The sequence below is a fragment of the Scyliorhinus canicula genome, chromosome 1 (assembly GCF_902713615.1).
Source record: "Scyliorhinus canicula chromosome 1, sScyCan1.1, whole genome shotgun sequence".
NCBI lineage: Eukaryota > Metazoa > Chordata > Chondrichthyes > Carcharhiniformes > Scyliorhinidae > Scyliorhinus > Scyliorhinus canicula.
The window spans coordinates 4,091,736-4,109,062 of record NC_052146.1 but is presented as its reverse complement, the minus strand read 5'-3'; positions in this window follow the sequence as shown (position 1 = coordinate 4,109,062).

The window sequence follows — 17,327 nt, the reverse complement described above, 5'->3', positions numbered from 1 at the left end:
ACCACATCTGTAGTGAGTGTTGGTTGCTTGAGAACTCCAGCTCGGAGTTGATGAGCTGGATTCTGAGATTTGGACACTGGAGAGGTACCTGAAAACTGTTCCAGGAGGCACCCTCGGAGTCCCATGCGCTCATACAAATCCCGTAATACTCCTGTTGACCCTCCTAAAAAGGCCTTCGGGATAAGGATGGGGAGGCACTGGAACAGGAACAAAAACCTCGGGAGCACCGTCATTTTGACTGACTGCACCCTGCCCGCCAGCGACAGCGGCAACATGTCCCATCTTTTAAACTCCTCCTCCATTTGCTCCACCAGCCTAGTGAGGTTAAGTTTGTGTAGGGCCCCCCCCAGCTCCTAGCCACCTGGACTCCCAGGTATCTAAAGCTCCTCCCTGCCCTTTTCAGTGGGAGCCTACCAATCCCCTCCTCCTGATCCCCCGGGTGCACGGTGAACAACTCACTCTTACCCAGGTTGAGCTTGTACCCTGAAAAGCCCCCAAATTCCCTAAGAATCTTCATCACCTCCGGCATTCCCCCCACTGGGTCCGCCACATATAGCAACAAGTCATCTGCGTAAAGTGACAATCGGTGCTCCTCCCCACCCTGCACCAGACCCCTCCACTTCCTCGACTCCCTCAACACCATGGCCAGGGGCTCAATCGCCAACGCGAAGAGCAAGGGGGACAGGGGACACTCCTGTCTTGTCCCCCGGTACAACCGAAAGTACTCTGATCTCCTCCTATTCGTGGCTACGCTCGCCATCAGGGCCTCATATAGCAGCCTCACCCAACTGACAAACCCCTCCCCGAACCCAAACCTTTCCAGCACCTCCCACAAGTACCCCCACTCAACCCTATTAAAGCCTTCTCCGCGTCTAATGCCACCACTATCTCCGCCTCCCCTTCTACCGCCGGCATCATTATAACATTCAGAAGCCTACGTATATTGGTGTTCAGCTGCCTTCCCTTCACAAACCCTGTCTGATCCTCATGAATGACCCCCGGCACACAGTCCTCTATCCTTGTTGCCAAGATCTTCGCCAACAGCTTGGCATCCACATATAACAGCGAGATCGGCCTATATGATCCACACTGCAGGGGGTCCTTGTCCCGTTTAAGGATCAAGGAAATCAGCGCCCGTGACATAGTCGGGGGCAAAGCCCCCCCCCCCCTCCCTTGCCTCCTTAAAGGTCCGGACCAACAGGGGGCCCAACAGGTCCGCATACCTTTTATAAAATTCGGCCGGAAACCCATCCGGCCCCGGCGCCTACCCCGACTGCATGCTACCTATCCCTTTAACCAACTCCTCCAGCTCAATCGGCGCCCCCAGCCCCTCCACCTGCCCCTCCTCCACCTTCAGAAACCTCAGCCTCTCCAAAAAGCGTCCCCTTTCCCCCCCCCCCACCCCCCTTCCCCCTCCACCGGGAGACCCCATTAATGTCCACCCCCCTTCGCACCACATTTCCTCCTCTATCCTTCACTCCACCAATCTCCCTGGCCGCGTCCTGCTTGCAGAGCTAATGTGCCAGCATCCTACTCGCCTTCTCCCCATATTCGTACACCGCTCCCTGTGCCTTCCTCCACTGAGCCTCCGCCTTTCTAGTGGTCAGTAAGTCGAACTTGGCCTGAAGATTACGCCGCTCCCCCAGCAATCCCTCCTCCGGAGCCTTCGCGTATCTCCTGTCCACCCTCACCATCTCCCCCACAAACCTCTCCCTCTCTCTTTGCTCTCACCTCTCCCTATGGGCTCGGATGGAAATCAACTCCCCTCTAATCACCGCCTTCAATGCCTCCCAAACCATCCCCACCCGGACCTCCCCATTATCATTGGCCTCTAAGTACCTCTTGATACATCCTCGAACCCGCCCACCCACCTCCTCACCTGCTAGCAGCCCCACCTCCAGGTGCCAGAGCAGGCGCTGGTCCCTCTCCTCTCCCAGCTCCAGGTCTACCCAGTGCGGGGCATGATCCGAAATGACTATGGCCGAATACTCGGCATCCTCCACCCTTGAAATCAGCCCCCTGCTCAGAACAAAAAAATCGATCCAGGAATAGGCTTTATGCACGTGGGAGAAAAATGAATACTCCCTGGCCCTCGGCCTCACGAACCTCCAAGGATCCACCCCTCCCATCTGGTCCATAAACCCCCTCAACACCTTAGCCGCCGCGGACCTCCTGCCCGTCCTGGACATGGATCGATCCAATGGGGGATCCAGCACTGTGTTGAAGTCTCCCCCCCCCCCCATGATCAGGCCCCCCGTCTCCAGGTCCGGAATGCGGCCCAACATGCGCCGCATAAACCCGCATCATCCCAATTTGGGGCGTAAACTTTCACCAACACCACCCGCTCCCCCTGCAGCTTGCCGTTCACCATCACATACCTCCCTCCACTGTCAGCCACCACCTTTGAAAATTAAAATCGCTTATTGTCACGAGTAGGCTTCAAATGAAGTTACTGTGAAAAGCCCCTAGTCACCACATTCCGGCGCCTGTTCGGGGAGGCTGTTACGGGAATCGAACCGTGCTGCTGGCTTGCCTTGGTCTGCTTTCAAAGCCAGCGATTAGCCCTGTGAGCTAAACAGCCCCTTATAAACAGCCCCTTGACGCCTCAAACGACACCCTTTTTCCCACCAGGATCGCCACCACCCGAATTTTTGTATCCAGCCCCGAATGAAACACTTGGCCTACTCAGCCCTTCCTCAGTCTAACCTGGTCCGCCCCCTTCAGGTGCGTCTCCTGGAGCATAGCCATGTCCGCCTTCAGCCCCTTCAGGTGCGTAAACACCCGGGCCTGCTTGACCGGCCCATTCAGCCCCCTCACATTCCAAGTTATCAGCCGGATCAGAAGGCTCCCTGCCCCCCTCCCCTGCCGACTAGCCATAACCCATCCCCTGCCCGCCCCAGGCCAGCGCCCCTCGCTCGGCCCATTCCCCACATCGGCAAACCCCCACCCCGGCCCCCTCTGCAGACTCCAGCTCCTTCCTGGCCATTTCAGCAGCAACCCGGTAACCCCCCCCCCCCCCCCCAGGCTAGGACCCCTCCCAGCCGCGCCCCTCCCTCCATAGCACTCCCGTGAGCCAGCTAACTTCTGCTGACCCCGGCAGCTCCCGCCACACCTCCGACCCCTCCCAATGTGGGGCTACTTCTCCTCCCCATGCCCATCAGCAGACCCTCCTCCTCCCCCTCCTGCTCTCGCGCGGGAATAAAGCCCGCGCTTCTCAGCTCCGCCCCCGCCCCCATCCACCCTCAGCTCGAGAAACAAAAGAAAAGCCCGCGCTTTCCCCCTGCCCGACTCTGCCTCCTCTAGGGTAGCTCCCCTTTGTCGGCCCCCACCACCAGCTCCCCACACTCCAAGTCTACCCCCCAACCCGAGCCCATCCACAAAACCCACGCAAAAAGACAGCGCCCCACCCACCCTAGAAACAACACACAACCAGCATAAAACAGCATAAACAGAGAACCCCCCCCCCCACCAAAAGTTAACAGTTATTTACAAACCCCCGGCCCTCAATTAGAATCCAACTTCTCGGCCTGCACAAAGGCCCACGCCTCCTCCGGGGACTCGAAGTAGAAGTGCCGGTCCTTGTAGGTGACCCACAAACGTGCCGGCTGTAACATGCCAAACTTCACACTCTTTCTGTGGAGCACCACCTTCGTCCGGTTGTACCCGGCCCTCCGCTTAGCCACCTCCGCACTCCAGTCCTGGTAGATCCGTACCACCGTGTTCTCCCACTTGCTGCTCCGCTCCTTCTTGGCCCACCTGAGCATGCACTCTCGGTCAACGAACCGGTGGAACCGCACCAGCACCGCCCGTGGCGGCTCATTTGGCTTGTGCCTTCTTGCCAGTATTCTGTGGGCCCCTTCCAGCTCCAGGGGCCCCTGGAAGGACCCAGCTCCCGTCAGCGAGTTCAGCAGGACGACCACGTAGGCCCCCAGGTCTGACCCCTCCAGCCCCTCCGGGAGGCCCAGGATCCACAAATTGTTTCGCCTCGACCGGTTCTCCATCTCCTCGAACCGCTCCTGCCACTTCTTATGGAGCGCCTCATGCATCTCCACCTTCCCCACCACGGCCGCGGCCTCATCCTCCCTTTCGGAGGCCTGCTGCTGCAGCTCCCGGATCTCCACCCCCTGGGCTGTCTGTGTCGCCAGCAGCATGTCGATGGAAGCCTTCAGCGAGTCTAGCAGCTCCGCTTTGTGCTCCCGAAAACAGCGCTGGAGAGTCTCCTGCTGCTGCTGCACCCACTGCCTCCAGGTCTCCGCCGGCCACCATCTTGTTTTTCTTCCCCCGCTTTTCCCTAGGCACTGCCACCGCTAATTTGCTGGCCCCACTCCTGGTCCAGACCATAGAACACTGGCGATCCGCTGCTGACACCTTCCCACGTCGGGAACCATCGATCAAGTACCACTGGGGGCCCTAAAAAGAGCCCAAAAGTCCGTTCCTGGCGGGAGCTGCCGAACAGGGCGGCTTAGCTCCGCATAGCGGCAACCGGAAGTGTGAGGTAGATTTTTAATCGGGAATGGGTTGAAGGGTTATAGAGAACGGGCAGGACGCTGGAGTTGAGGCCAGGTTGAGATCGGCCATGATCCTATTGAGGGCTGGGACGGGCTCGAGGGGCTGAATTGCCAACTCCTGCTCCTAGGTCATGTGTTCTAAAAAAAGAACTCTGACTGATTTCACCCTTCAGCTATAGGTCTGTAGCCCTGTAGGTAACAGCACCTCAAGCACAAATCTGGTGTCCATGATCAATAAATGGGTTTCTTGATTAATGTGGACCAGGGGTTATGGGGAGAAAGGCAGGAGAATGGAGATGAGAAACATATCAGCCATGATTGAATGGCGGAGCAGACTCAATGGACCAATTGGCCTAATTCTGCTCTTGTATCCTATGAACATATGGTCACTGTTACTGAACTGCTCCCCTACTGAAACCTCAACCACCTGGCCAGGCTCATTCCCCAATGCCAGATCCAGTAAGGCCCCTTCCCTAGTTGGACTATCTACATATTGCTTCAAGAAGCCCTCCTGGATACACCTTACAAACTCTGCCCCATCCAAGCCCCTGGCACACTGTGAGTCCCAGTCAATATAGGGGAAGTTAAAATCCCCCACCACAACAACCCTGTTGCTTTTACACCTTTCTGAAATTTGGTGCAGTCAAAGAAGGCTAGGTGGTGGAATACATCATGTAAATAGTACAGACTATTACCACAGTATGTCGATTGGTGGGGGGGGGGGGGGGGGGGGGAGAGTTTTGAAGGGGTGCCATTCAAATGGGCTACTTTGTCCTGGATGGTGTTGAGCTTCTTGATTGTTGTTGGAGCTGCACTCATCCAGGTAAGTGGAGAGTATTCCATCACACTCCTGACTTGTGCCTTGTAGATGGTGGACAGGCTTTGGGGGGGGGGGGGGGGGGGGTTCAGGAGGTGAGTTACTCGCTGTCGGATTCTCTGCCTCTGAACTGCTCTAGTAGCTTCAGTGCCTCGCGATCCTTTTTGTAATATGGAAAGCAGAATGATGCACATTACTCCAAATGCTTGATTTCTGTTTATGGCTCCATTGCCAAATTCTGTGAATCACTTTGTCATTAGAGTTAATGTGCAGACAATGCCAGGCTGCACTTCAAGCCCCCGGTGCCTCCTTCAGTCTCCACTCTCTGGGACAGTCTCCAGATAATTAATTGGAACCTTACGGTGGTAATATAATGAATAGCAAAGGCTGCCGTTAAGCAATATTGCTTTTTTATAAAAATAAATCATGCTAATGAGCAATTAACCTGCGTGGAATGTGTCTGTCATGCTGGAGCTGAGCCCAGTGGCGCTGTGATCGAGATCATTGATACACTCAGCACATTTCGAACTTATTTGCAAGTCAGAAGAGATTCTTACCCATCTGTTTGTGTTGGATTCAGACCCATTTCGCAGCGAGAAACACAGCCTGACCCCAATTTCCTTGTGTCTGTTTTTCAATGCAGGGTTTCAATGTTTTTGTTACTTTACAGTTCCCCTTCCAAGATCAAAACAAATGGCATGATAGAGAAAACAATGATTTCCTAGCGTGGCTGCGTCAAAATTCTGGACCTCCCTCCCGGACAGCACTGTGGGCTACTTTTCACCACACTGACTATAGTGGGTCCAGAAAACAGCTCACCACCATCGTCTCGAGGGCAATTAGGCATGGGCATCTGTGACACTCGTCCCAGAACCCATCAGAAACAGTGTTGGTATGAAGCAGCAAGGCGTTAAATACGCTGCCAACTTTGACCCATGCACTAGGATTGTTCATAGAACCATAGAATCTACAGTGCAGAAGGAGGCCATTCGGCCCATTGAGTCTGCACCAGCCCTTACAAAGCCCACACCTCCACCCTATCTCCGTAACCCAGCAACTCCACCTAAAACTTTTTGGGCATTAAGGGGCAATTTAGCATAACCAGTCCACCTGCACATCTTTGGACTGTGGGAGGAAACCCACGCAGACACGGGGAGAACATGCAGACTCCGCACAGACAGTGACCCAAGCCGGGAATTGAACCCGGGTCTCTGGCGCTGTGAAGCGACAGTGCTAAGCACTGCGCTACTGTGCCGTACACTTGATGGTAGCTTCACTATGATTGGATGTTGACTGGGAACCAGTGTAGGGCAATATGTACAGGAGGTGCTAGAGGAATGGGACTTGCTGTGAGTTAAGACATGGGTGGCAGAGTTTTACATGGCCTCCTGTTCATTGAGGGTAGAATTTGGGAGAGCAGTAAGAAGTAACAATTCTGTCATTCTGAGGGAGTGTTAGAATCTCAAGCCTCAAGGTAGTGAAAGCATGAATGAGGGTATCAGCTCCAGATGTGTTGAGGTAGGGGTGGAGTTGGGCGCTGGTACAGGGGTTTCATTTGGATACCGAGTCTCCTATGTGGTTGAGACATTTTTCTGCCCTTTCACTTTCCTGGGCTATTTGAGGGTTACTGAGCTGCTGACCGATCTCTACCCACCGATCAGAACCCTGCTGCCTCCTCATTTGGGATCTTAAAGTCAAACGAAAAAGTGCAGGGGAATTCTCACTAGTGCCTTGGCCAACATTCATCCCTCAGCCAATATCACAAAAACAGGTTATCTACCAATGTATTGTGCTGCTGTTTGCGGGATCTTGCTATGCACAAATTGCCTTCCGCATTTCCCAATGTTACATCAGTTTCCGAACTTTTAAAACCTCTTGATTGGCTGTAAAGAACGCAGGGGCACCCTGAGGTCATGGGAGGTGCCATAGAAATGTGAGTCCTTTCTGCGGTAAACAACGATTACTACCTCTCTGCCACGACCATAAGACCATAAGACATAGGAGTGGAAGTAAGGCCATTTGGCCCATCGAGTCCACTCCGCCATTCAATCATGGCTGATGGGCATTTCAACTCCACCTACCAGCATTCTCCCCGTAGCCCTTAATTCCTCGCGACATCAAGAATTTATCTATCTCTGCCTTGAAGCCATTTAGCGTCCCGGCCTCCACTGCCAATGACAGTGGCCCAATGAAAAGATGGGTTGCAAGGAAATGAAAGTGGGGGGGGGGGAGGAAATTAAAATTGAAAAGAAAGATCTGTTTTTGATATGTTCATTTGCGAGTGAAGATTCTGTGGAGACTGGGCCAACAAGGAAGATTAAACAAGAATCAGTTAGTGAGGAGTTTGGAAAGACGGATGAATTGGCAGGTGCAGTGCTACAGGGCTGCGGAGATCTGGGCACTGGGCAGGGGGTAATGTCTGTGAGTCAGCGAGCTACATTTCCTTCACTTGCTTAAATGGCTGGCAGTGCTGTAGGCGTCTGTGTTAGTGGCATTGCCTGGGAGAGAGAGAAGTGTTAAGAACAGTGCTGGATCATGTGTAACGTGGCTAATGCTGCACATGTCGGGCACAATGAACTGGGGTATCCATCATTTCAACAAAAATCCAGATAGTGTGCTGGGAGTGAGAGGTCAAGGGAGAGAGGGTTGAAGCTTTCTAAATACGTTTTACACATGTTTCGCTTCACTAATTAACCCACCAGCGTTCTTCTGATTATGCACAGGGGAGAGTGAGGCAAATGTTATTCTTTGTACTCGTGGGCAGAGGAGGAGAATTGCCGCCGCTCCCTCGTCTCTTCCCGTTCAGTGACAGACTTGAGTTCAGCTGTGTCTCTAAGGGCTGACGATGGGCTGATTTCCATTTGCTGATTTAATATCTCAGGTCAGTGATTAACTTTAGCCTCCAGTTGAAAGTGAAATCTAATCGCCTGCTCCTGTCGGCATTTCAATTCATTTATTGCTGTTTTTCTTTTGAGGTGCTACGTGCTTCCAGAGTTAAGTTTTAATTTTACTGATTGAATTACCCACGGTGGGTGGAAATGTTTAATGTTTGCTTGTCTGACGCTGAAGCAACTCTGACACCTGACAATTTAATTGTGAGAATCTCTCCTGGGATCCTAACTGGGGAGGTTTTTCTGATCATGTTCGTGCTTAGATGTGAATGAAATGAAATGAAAATCTCTTATTGTCACGAGCGGGCTTCAAATGAAGTTACTGTGAAAAGCCCCTAGTCGCCGCATTCCGGCGCCTGTTCGGGGAGGACGGTACGGGAATTGAACCCGCGCTGCTGGCCTTGGTCTGCTTTACAAGCCAGCTATTTAGCCCACTGTGCTAAACCAACCCCAGATAGGTCTGGAACCTCACCCTTAAACGGAGTGACGCATTCAACCCACACTCAAACTCTTCTTCTCACTCTCCCCCCCCCCCCCCCCCCCACCCCCTCTCCCATTCCCAGAATGGAACCCTGGCTCAAAAGATAACTTTATTTTTTTAAATAAAACGTGGAGCAACAGAAAAAAAATCATTTATAATACAATTCTCTTTTACCCCTCCTCCCCCCCAACCCACCTTATCTTAACAAATGCACACAGATTTAAAGAATAACGTGGATTACAAAGTATATCTTAATCTACCATGGTCTCATTAACACAAACAGTCCCTTTTAAACACGCAAACTGACTGTGGTCAAATATATTCTCCGCGCTGAACCCAAGTTAGAGTCTGAGGTTTTCTCCTCAGAATCCCACCCAATGAGAGTTTCCAAATTCCACTCCCAGACACACGCTTTAAAATCTTCTCTCATGGTCGTGCTTCTCCTTCTTTCCGAAACCCAGACCATGTTTTACGGATGACACATTCAAACAAAGCATCCACTTCACTTTTAACAGTGAATCCAGTCCAGGATTTCACACCAGCCCCTTTAGGATTTATTGCTCTAACAGCTGCGCAAACTGCTCACAATTCCCAGGCTCTATTAAAAGTACATCAACCTTTTCCTCTTCCTCTGAAGTCTGCTGTCCCACTTTAAATCTGGTTATTGCAATTGTCTCTGAAACTCAGAACACTTTGTTCACTCTTCCTTCAATTCTTCTGAACAATACATTGGTCTCTGTTCATTTAACTCCAGATCTCTTCAACATTCTTTGTGTCCCAATTCCCTGGTTTAATGGACTGTATCTTGGGAGAATTCAGAATGTCCAAATTATCTAACAGCACATCTTTCAGGACTTCTGCGAGTAAACCGAAGCAGACACGGGGGGAACATGTAGACTCCGCACAGACAGTGACCCAAGCCGGGAATCATACCCGGGACCCTGGAGCTGTGAAGCAACAGTGCTAACCACTGTGCTACCGTGGTTTTTATCACGCACTCTCGCTCACACAGACATGCACTCACAGAGACACACACTCACAGAGACACACACTCACAGAGACACACACTCACACAGACACACACTCACAGAGACACACACTCACAGAGACACACACTCACAGAGACACACACTCACAGAGACACACACTCACACAGACACACACTCACAGAGACACACACTCACAGAGACACACACTCACAGAGACACACACTCACACAGACACACACTCACACAGACACGCACTCACAGAGACACGCACTCCACGACACACACTCACCAGGGGAACATTCCACTAACTCACACCAAGACCACACACTGACAGAGACACATCCACTACAGAGACACGCACCACAGAGGACACCGCACTCACAGAGGACACGCATCACAGAGGACACACACTCACAGAGACACACACTCCACAGACAACACACTCACACACGACACACACTCACAGAGACACACACTCAACAGAGACACACACTCACACAAGACACACAATCACAGAGGACACAACTCACAGAGACACACACTCACAGAGACACACACTCACACAGACATGCACTCACAGAGACACACACTCACAGAGACACACACTCACAGAGGCACACACTCACAGATACAACACCACCACAGCGACACAAACTCACAGAGACACACACTCACAGAGGCACACACACTCAGTCACATTCCCATACTCACAAAGACACACTCAGACACACACACAAAATCACACACATTATCACACTTACACTCTTGCACACACTGCACTCACACTTGCTCTCACATTCACTTGTTCTCACACATACTCTGAAACTCACTCTTGTGCACACAGTGAATCTCACATTCACTGTTGCACACAGTCACACACTCACCTTTACACTCACCCTCGCACACACTGACTCACTCACTCTCTTTCACGCACACGCACACACTCATTCTCACACACTCTCCTGCATACACTCAGACACATTCACACTTGCACACACTACACTCACATTCACTCTAACACCCAATGCCTTGCACACATTCACACACACAACACTTTCCAGACAGTAAATAGGATTTATCGGTGAATCGGTGAGGATGATCCCACTCCCAACAGGATGGGGGAGTCATGCCAGGGTCACTCCATCCCGTGTTCCGCTCCAGTTGTCCGCAGGATGGTGGTGCCACAGGTTTCACTGACGGACTGGTGTCTGCAGGTTGTGTGGATCAACATTGGCAAAGAGAGGAGAATCTGCTTCGAACAGACTGGGGACTGGGCTGAGTAATGTAGCAGAGCTCAGATTGGAGTGTCAGCAATGTGACACTCACAGCTAGCCCTCCGGTTAACTCCATTCAATGGCGCAGGTTACCAGGCAACAGTTTAAAGACAGTCCTCTGACAGTGCGGCACTCCCTCAGTACTGACCCTCTGACAGTGCGGCACTCCCTCAGTACTGACCCTCTGACAGTGCGGCACTCCCTCAGTACTGACCCTCTGACAGTGCGGCATTCCCTCAGTACTGACCCTCTGACAGTGCAGCACTCCCTCAGTACTGACCCTCTGACAGTGTGGAAGTCCCTCAGTACTGACCCTCTGACAGTGCAGCACTCCCTCAGTACTGACCCTCTGACAGTGCGGCCTTCCCTCAGTACTGACCCTCTGACAGTGCAGCACTCCCTCAGTACTGACCCTCTGACAGTGCAGCGCTCCCTCAGTACTGACTCTCTGACAGTGCAGCACTCCCTCAGTACTGACCCTCTGACACTGCAGCATTCCCTCAGTACTGACCCTCTGACAGTGCAGCACTCCCTCAGTACTGACACTCTGACAGTGCGGCACTCCCTCAGTACTGACCCTCTGACAGTGCAGCCCTCCCTCAGTACTGACCCTCTGACAGTGCAGCACTCCCTCAGCACTGACCCTCTGACAGTGCAGCGCTCCCTCAGTACTGACCCTCTGACAGTGCGGCACTCCCTCAGTACTGACCCTCTGACAGTGCAGCACTCCCTCAGCACTGACTCTAACAGTGTAGCATTTCCTCATGGTTGACCCTTTCGGGAGTACTGTAGTCTGTTGTTGATGTGTCAGCCTGGATTTTGTACTTAAATGTGTGACTCAGAGGGTGGAATTACTGAGCCCCCACTGACACCCTGTATGGGGTATTCGTTATACGAGTGCTGTGTCAGTGGGTGTACCACAGAGCTGAGAAAATGATCTTTCTGGTGAAGGCTGGAAAAATTATCCAGGCATATTTGAAAAATTGCATTTGGAGAGATGGGATTAAATGTGAAAAGCTCCATTTTGCAACGTTCTGTAAGTGGTGAGTAATATTTTTTGCCTGAATCCAGTTCTTGACTAAGACCTTTGCAAAGAAATTGATTGGAATAATTAGAGTAATGAAAGTGACCCTTTTAAAGTAATTGTGGAATCATTGTGACATTGACAAACTAATCCAGGACCATGAAGCCAGCTGGCACTGCGTCTGACTGGTTTGGGATTTGGCGCATTCTCCCCCTCTCCTGGTGTACACGTTACCACAGTTAATCTCCCACGCCTGTCTTCAAATTAAGCTGTATTTATCTTTGGAAATGTCTGTGGTCTCTGTAACTCTGCTTAACTGGTAGGGAGGCAACGGTGTCACAGGTTAGAAAGAACCAGAAAATGTGAGAAACACTCAACAACTCACCAAGGATGGGCAGCACGGTGGCCTAGTGGTTAGCACAACCGCCTCACGGCGCTGAGGTCCCAGGTTCGATCCCGGCTCTGGGTCACTGTCCGTGTGGAGTTTGCACATTCTCCCCGTGTCTGCGTGGGTTTCGCCCCCCACAACCCAAAGATGTGCATAGTAGGTGGATTGGCCACACTAAATTGCCCCTTAATTGGAAAAAATAATTGGCTAATCTAAATAAAAAAAATTTTAAAAAAACAACTCACCAAGGTTCCTTCGACAGCACCTTCCAAACCCACGACCACCACCATCTAGATGGACAAGATGTGGAGATGCCGGCGTTGGACTGGGGTGAGCACAGTAAGAAGTCTTACAACACCAGGTTAAAGTCCAACAGGTTTGTTTCAAACACGAGCTTTCGGAGCACAGCTCCGAAAGCTCGTGTTTGAAACAAACATGTTGGACTTTAACCTGGTGTTGTAAGACTTCTGACTGTAGATGGACAAGAGCAGCAGATACCTGGGAACCCCACCACCTGGAGGTTCCCCTCCAAGTCACTCACCATCCTGACTTATATATCGGCCGTTCCTTCGCTGTCGCTGGGGCAAAATCCTGGCACTGCCTCCCTAACAGCACTGTGGCTGTACCTACACCAGCTGGACCACAGCGGTTCCAGAAGGCAGCTCACCCACCACCTTCTCGAGGGGCAATTAGAGATGTTTCAGCTCGATAATGTTTCAACAGAACTCAGAAAAGCAAGTGAAAGGGGAGACAGACAAAGTACAAAATGGAAGGTCTGTGATTGGGTGGAAGACAGGAGAGATTCAATGATAAAAGAAAGGGTGACGCAAGAGAAAAGAGGGTGACCAGGGGGCAAGTGAAGGAAGAAAAGATGTGTCTTGAGGAGGTGCAGAATGATTAAGGCTCCATCCAAAAGCGTAAACAAGGATGGTGTGAAATTAACTCGAAAACCATCAGAGTAAAAGGAAACAAAATGGGGGCAGAGGTCACGGTCTGAAATTGATGAACTCGGTATTGAGTCCAAAAGGTGATGGAGTTCATAACTGAAGGGTGAGGTCCAACTCCTCAATTCCTGCATTGAGCTTGGCTGCAACTCTGCACAGGCCGAGGGCAGAGATGTCAGTGTGAGGGCAAAGTGGAGAATTAGAACGACAGGGTCACACTTGAGGATGGAGTGGAGGTGACCCACAACCAGTCACCCAATCTGCGTTTGGGTGTCCTCAATATAGGGGAGACCACATCGTGAGCAGGGAATATGGTTTACTCACTCAAAAGGACGGCACAGAAACTGTTGTGTCATCTGGGAGGAGATTTTGGGGCTTTGGACTCTGTGAAGGGAGGAGGTCAAAGGGCAGGGGTTTCATTTCCTGTGCTTGCTTGGAGAGATGCCGTCAGAAAGGGGTGGGGGGGGGGGGAATGTTGGGGGGGTGACGGAGGAGTGGACTGGAATGTCACTGACGGAATGAATCCTTTGGGATGTTGTAAGGGGTGGACGGGGGTAGACCCATTTGGTGATGGCGTCACGCTTGAGGTGACTGAAATGGTGGACAGATGATCCGTTGAATACAGAGGCTGGTGGGGTGAGAGGAGAGGACAAGGGCGACCCCATCAGGGTTCTGGGAGGGAGAGGAGGGGGTGAGAGAAGAAGTGCAGGAAATAGGACAGAGACCGCCAACCACAATCGGGTTATTAGTCTGTGTATCTAAGTCATCTGATTTTTTTTCAACAGATGATCAGCTATCGTCTCACTCTATCACACCGCATTTACATCACAAAAACAGGCCATTCAGCCCCACCAGCTCGGTGCTGGTATTTATGCTCCATTTGCACCTCCCAAAACCTGTCAGCATAGCTTTAGAACATAGAACATCGAACATACAGTGCAGAAGGAGGCCATTCGGCCCATCGAGTCTGCACCGACCCATTCAAGCCGTCACTTCCACCCTATTCCCGTAACCCAATAACCTCTCCTAACCTTTTTGGACACTAAGGGCAATTTATCACGGCCAACCCACCTAACCTGCACGTCTTTGGACTGTGGGAGGAAACCGGAGCACCCGGAGGAAACCCACGCAGACACGGGGAGGACGTGCAGACTCCGCACAGACAGTGACCCAAGCTGGGAATCGAACCTGGGACACTGGCTCTGTGAAGCCACAGTGCTAACCACTGTGCTACCCGTGCTGCCCCATTTCTATTCCTTTCTCCTCGATGTGTTTATCTAACATTCCCTCAAATACACCGAGATTAACTATTCCCTGTGGTAGTGACCTCCACATTCTCACCACTCTGTCAGCGAAGCTGTTTCTCCTGAACGCCCCATTGGCCTTTTTAAAACTATTTGTTGCTGGGCTGCAGTCTCCCCTGGCTGGGACAGCATTTATTGCCCATCCTTAGTTGCCCCTTGAGAAGGGTTTATATTTACGGGCTGTAGTTCTGATCTTGCTGCCAAGCGGAATCATTTTCCCCTCTGTCCATCCCTCTCATCATTTCAGCGAGCTCTATCAGGTCCCGGCCTCAGTATTCCCCTTTCACATCCGGCCTGTTCAACCTTTTGTTTATAACGGGTGAGTGATTTTGTTAAAACAGCGGGCAAACATCACAGTTGAATTATTTGTTATTAATTCCGCAGAGTGTGATTGGCTCCTCACCCTGAAATGATAATCGCTTATTGTCACGAGTAGGCTTCAACTGAAGTTACTGTGAAAAGCCCCTAGTCGCCACATTCCGGCGCCTGTTCGGGGAGGCTGGTACGGGAATCGAACCGTGCTGCTGGCCTGCCTGGTCTTCTTTCAAAGCCAGCGATTTAGCCCAGTGTGCTAAACCAGCCCCCCCTGGTGAAACAAGTAGAGTATAGGGCAGCACGGTAGCATGGTGGATAGCACAATTGCTTCACAGCTCCAGGGTCCCAGGTTCGATTCCCCGCTGGGTCACTGCCTGAGCGGAGTCTGCACATCCTCCCGTGTCTGCGTGGATTTCCTCCGGGTGCTCCGGTTTCCTCCCACAGTCCAAAGATGTGCAGGTTAGGTGGATTGGCCATGATAAATTGCCCCTTAGTGTCCAAAATTGCCCCTTAGTGTTGGGTGGGGTTACTGGGTTATGGGGATAGGGTGGAGGTGTTGACCTTGGGTAGGGTGCTCTTTCCAGGAGCCGGTGTAGACTTGATGGGCCGAATGGCCTCCTTCTGCACTGTAAATTCTATGATAGTGAGCAAGATTGAAATCTGTATCTGTCTAAACAGGGATAAAACAAGGGGTTGGTTTAGCACAGGGTTAGATAGCTGGCTTTTAAACCAGTTCAATTTATGGGTTCAATTCCCGTACCAGCCTCCCCGAACAGGCGCCGGAATTTGGCGACTAGGGGCTTTTCACAGTAACTTCATTTGTAGCCTACTTGTGACAATAAGCGATTTTCATTTCATTTCATTTCAAAACTGAGTAAATGTAGGTCAGGATCCCCCACAAACAGGGAACTTATTCCTCAAGCTAGTTTTTTGCCAGAATGTGCACTTTTTAGATCTTTTTGTAAGCACAGGAGGTTCTGCTTGAAACTCACTGCCTGGTGGGTAACTGAGTTACCTTCAGGCTTTGAACAGAAGATCACTGGACACAACTCCTGCCTCAGAGCCAGAAGGTTGTGAGCAACAGTCCACCCCATCGAATTGAGCATATAATCTAGGCAGTGCAGCAGTGAGGACGTTCTGCACTGTCAGAGGCTTCTGAATGAGATCCTAAGACAGAACAGCGTCCCAGAGCGGGACGTGAACCTCTTCAATAGCCTCAAACCTCAGCTCCAGCTGCAGGCCAGCAGAGACACCACAGACCCTTTCCGCATCATCACAGGAGTAACGTTAATGCTGCAAACTCTCCCCATTCCTTTCCATCTTGCTTGTTGATTTCATCCCATGTGCAACACCACCGGCCGACAGACCTGGATTTCACTGGCCACATCACCCTGCTGGCCAAAGAATCCAGCCTGCTGCAGGAAACGGTCAACAGATTTGAGAGTAGCGGGTTTGCCAAGATCTGCCCACGGATCAGCTGTGTGTGGTCCAGGAGAATGCTGACCTGACACTAACAACAAGACCCCCCCCCCCACCACCCACCCCCTTTCCCATTTGCAACAGAACATGGAGGACATCAAAACCCCCCTCCTCCATAACACAACCTCTCCCACCGAGAAAGTAACATCTCCGGCAAAGGGTGAAGCAGAAATCGACACCAACACAAAAATCAGCAAAACAGCAGCTGTCTGGGCTCCAACACCATCAACATGTCTACTCCACCTTTCCCATGTCGCACTAACTACAGCCTGTGCCAGTCAGATACGCAATAGAACAGCAAAGGTGCCAGGTCAGTTGCATAGAAACATGGAAAGTAGGAGCAGGATTAGGCCATTCGGCCCTTCGAGCCTGGTCCGCCATTCATTATGATCATGGCTGATTGTCCAACTCAGTAACTGGATCCCACTTCCCCATATCCTGTGATGCTTTTAGCCCCAAGAGCCTCGAACTCCTTACGGATTCAAACGGGATTCTCCGTCGGACAATGCCGCAATCGGGGAAATGCGATCAGACGGAAAATCGGTTCCGACATCGAAATCGCGGCGAACGCCGATTTCACGCCAAATCGCAATTCTCCGTCACCGCGACAGCGGCATCAATGTGTTCCAGGGCTCAGGTACAGTAAACACCCTTGGCCTATCGTAATGGGTATTGTCCGGGGCCTCCGCGATTCTCCGTCTCCACTCAGCACATTCCCAGCTGCGCGGTTCACTTGTTGTGGCTGCTGAGGGAGAGAGTGGGGGTACGCAGAGTGTCCAACATCGCCACAGTTTGCTGACAAATGAGCCGCTGGCCGGAGGGGGGGGTGGGGGGGAGTGGTCAGGAGGTGGGCTGTGTGGTCGGGGTGGACGGGCACAGAACACCATTGCCGCAGCCGGCAAGGCAGCCATGC